Source organism: Amblyomma americanum, chromosome 1 (assembly GCF_052857255.1).
Source record: "Amblyomma americanum isolate KBUSLIRL-KWMA chromosome 1, ASM5285725v1, whole genome shotgun sequence".
Classification (NCBI taxonomy): Eukaryota; Metazoa; Arthropoda; class Arachnida; order Ixodida; family Ixodidae; genus Amblyomma; species Amblyomma americanum.
The window spans coordinates 502,138,202-502,142,187 of NC_135497.1; the positions used below are offsets into that span (position 1 = coordinate 502,138,202).

General features: G+C 47.9%; 1 long non-coding RNA gene across 1 annotated transcript; it reads right to left on the bottom strand.

Annotated features, from left to right (window-relative positions):
* Nucleotides 1-1,389: 1,389 nt before the first annotated feature.
* Nucleotides 1,390-2,685, bottom strand: LOC144106013 (uncharacterized). Its single transcript, XR_013308915.1, has 3 exons — nt 2,519-2,685; nt 2,241-2,328; nt 1,390-1,603 (listed from the first exon to the last, which is right to left on the bottom strand). It is a non-coding gene; the product is annotated as an uncharacterized LOC144106013 (long non-coding RNA).
* Nucleotides 2,686-3,986: the final 1,301 nt, after the last annotated feature.

The following is a 3,986-nucleotide window of genomic DNA, read 5'->3' on the forward strand; positions in this document are numbered from 1 at the left end:
GTAACAGGTGCGGGAGGGGGGGGGGGGGGGGAGGGGGGGCATTGGCCCCGTGGGCTGTCGCGAGCCCAGTGGAATGCGCAGCTCTCACCCTAAGCGGGCGTCACGCCTCGACGTACATTCCTCGACTCCCCGTGGGCTGTCGCGAGCCCAGTGGAATGCGCAGCTCTCACCCTAAGCGGGCGTCACGCCTCGACGTACATTCCTCGATTCCCCCCCCCCTTCCCCGGGCATGATCGCTCCTGGTAACAGGTGCGGGGGGGGGGGGGGGGGGGGGGCATCGGCCCCGTGGGCTTCCACTTAACAACCCCGATGTTCGCTCGCGCTGCAGAGCATCATGGTCGTCACGTGATTTCGGTGATACAGAAAGCGGGCGAAGCACGCGTAGCGCCTCTCCCCCTGGCGGTCACTTCCGAACTTCTGTCCGGGCACGTCGCCAGAGGCGCGCATTGAGTGAGCAACGTCTCGACTGGTACGCGTACTTTTCGCACCGCTGGCGCTCTTTCTCTCATTGTGAGCACGTGCCGTCCTGCTCGCAAATGCACAAAAGAGGGGTTGCCGCTCGTTGTGAGTCATGGCTGGAATTCCGCGACTTTCAAAGAGTGGAGAAACTTATTGTTCGGTCGAGGGCTGCCATAAAAAACGAAACAGGAATATTAGCCAGAATATTTCTCTAACACAAATGGCCAAGAGCTGTCAGTGGAATGCTAGATATTTCCTAGACGTGTTTTACATTATTGGGGGAAAAATTAATATTGGTAAATTGTAAGGTACTATAATGGAAATATTGAAAGTAATGGTCCATCCGTTCAATGTGCAGCAAATTCTTTGAAAGGTTTTCATTCACTCACATCGATCAGTTGACGATACCAAAAAAGTAAATAGAAAAAAATACAAGCCTGTAGATGAGAAATTATTGTAGTCAAATCTTCCAGTTCGCGAAAAACTGCGTTCATACACTCGTTCCTGTTAGGAATGCTTTTGTTGGAAATGTTGAGACGAGCTAACGAAACTCCTTTTCATCTTTTTTTTTGTCAGTAAAGCCCTCCACCAGTCAGGTAAAACAAAAAATTAATTTGGAGACTAACATCAATAGTTGCGTTATGCAGACGCGTGTGAGACAAGATCAATAATCGCCTCATTGTTCCGACGTGTGACATGTAAAAAATTTCTAAGAATAAAAGTAGTCGAAATGTTTCTTGCACACGAGTGAGTATTTGCATGTGAGCGATGGTGCTGCACATACATTGTTTTTGGGATGCGCGTGCGCTGTGATAGGCAATAAAATAAATATATCAACCATTTATCTCAATCATAGTGATTAACCAAACTAGAACAGCTGGTAGGCGCATTTCGCGCGCGTTTTTCTTTTCCTCTTCCGCATCGCGCATCGCCTTATGGGCACTTCATTTTATGTTCAAGTAAAAATTATCTTCATTATTATGCAGCGAAGAACGTAGCGAAATTCCAAATATTTGGCCAGCAGAGTTGCATGCACCGAACTGCTCAGCCACCCAGCAAAATTAAGTATTTTGTGCCAGTCCCGATTCACAAAATAGCACGTCCAGTTGGCTTGTGTTGAACGGGAAAGTAAGAGCCGGCCTACCTGCAGAAACAAAAGGCAACGTAAACAAAACGGCACAAACAAGCAAGTTGCGCGCGCATGCCGACAGCATCCAACGAATATTACTATTGGCCTAACAAATTTGTTCTGCACCAAATAATTAAATTCTCTGACATTTGCCCTTTAGGTGTAAGACGAATATCGTGGATATTTTGCGTGTGCGGCCGGCAACGAGTGACCGGATGCTTACCCTGTGGCAAAGGGTAGGGATGTGGGGTACGGTAGGCACGAGTCACGCACGATCGCTCATCCATCCATAACATATGTCTAGGGACATAAGCGGGTGTAGTAATCCGGCGTGAAGTATGTAGGAGTAGCCGGGTACAGTAAGTGGTCAACGGGTGCGGGTGTCGGGATTAAGGGTGTTTAGTTGGACCGGGGTTTTATGGTGCATAAGAGGATTTTGCGCCTCAGGTTTAGTATGGCGGCTATGCAAGTTGTGTGTAGAGCACATGGGTGCAAGGGAGTGCGTGCATCACAGGACAACACGCAAACAGCTATCGCTGAGTAAATGAAAAGAAACCAATGCAAGTAAAAGAATTTGCAATGAGCTTTGCAATAAAACGTAACTATAAGGAGGTCAAAACGAAAGTAAGAAATGCTTATTGAGAAAGCGTACTCAAACAACGGGAGAGTTGAGGCTCCGATACTGAAGTGCTGGGTTCAAAGAGGGGAGAGCCTCGAGGTGACGAAGACACGGCAGCTATCTGGAAAAGAAAAATGAATAATACATGTAGAACAGTAAAGCAAGGCGGTTGCAAACGACACATTTTATACGACGCAGAACTCGTAAATACCGCTCATACATACAATGCAAACAAAACAGAGGGAGAGTCCTATCAATAGCTAACTGACTTGGCCTAACAGACAACCAAGGTTTGCGAGCAGTTTGCTTACTTGGACTCTCAGGGCATCGATACGCCGCCTGCCGCAGTCGATGGCCGCGAACAGGGACAGGTGAAGGCGGCAGCTCTTTGCACCACGTCGGCAGTAGCTCGGAGCTGGCACACAGGAGTCGTCGCAGCGGCGATGACGATCCGGGTCAGCAGGCCATCGCGTCGATGTCCAAGAGGCGCCGACTAGGCATTCGCGTTGGATTGACTGGAAGCAGCAGCGTAGAGACCGTCGGTGTCCACACCCGGCTGGTAGGCCCCGGGAAGGAGGTGAAGCCCGTGTGCCGCCGTGATGCACAACCGGTGATTAGAATGTTATTCTGCACATGTCTTCAAGGAGGTCATTCATGGGCCACATCGTTGAGGCATGCCAGATTTCTTTTTTTTTTTAGAACCCATGCTTCGCCTTTCTCTTCTGAGCACGTTCCACAAGTTTTCATGTTTTCCCTTTATTTCAACCAAACGTCCGTACTGACTCAAGACACAGTGAAGCACACAGAGCATCTCTATATACCCAAATAGAAAAACGGAAAGCCTCAGATACAAAGAGGCAAGTCAAAAACAAAGCAAACGAAGGCAGGGAAAAAAACCGAAGTACACAAAAAGAATCGAAATTATTGTAAAGAAGAAAGCAGCCTTGCACACCGCAAAAGAGCCGGACTGACGTCCACCTTGCCTGGTGAAGGGGCCCCCTTGAAAGTATGCAAAAGGTGTTAATTAGCATATACAGGTGATCGGGAATGACTGCACCGATGAGAAGGTGTGCTTTTGAACTGCACAGGCACGAATAATACAGTTTGTAGTAATTGGGAATGAGCGATTTTCATCAAATTGTTGTGTGGTTTGTAAAGTAACGCCAAACAACTGGACATTCGACCAGATTGGTGCAATCAACGATGAAAGGCGAAACTTATGAAGTGAATGGAAACGCCTATAGCTCGTAATGATGTTGCCGAGACGTTTGCTTGAAGGAAAGTATTTGCGGATATCAAGAGTATTACCAACACAAAAGGAATGCTTGCTGTGTGATATCCGACTGACTCCAGTGTAGGTGCAATACATGCACGACTTGTGCGAATGTGGCGAAGTGGAGATAAACCCTGTAGTGTGTGGCCATACACAAGGACACCATATGCTGCTGAATTTGATGAAATAAGCCTAACATGGGTGACTGGTAGCAATACGAATAAGTAGGACGGAGACAAGCCCGAAAATAACAATTTATATTGAACGAGCGGCGAACAGACCAAGCACTAACTGTAGTAGATTCATAGCAGACTTGAGTAGATACAGCTCTTCTGTGGAAAGGAGGCATACGTGAGGCAGGAATTGAACATCCTGCGTGTTGCATGGATACCGAACAGGGCCAGACATCAGAGCTCGTACTTTCCGACGCGGCTCAGAGAACTTAAGTTGGCGTATCTGCAACGACAAGTGGAAAACATGGATGTCGGGCGTATGCTACACAGGCT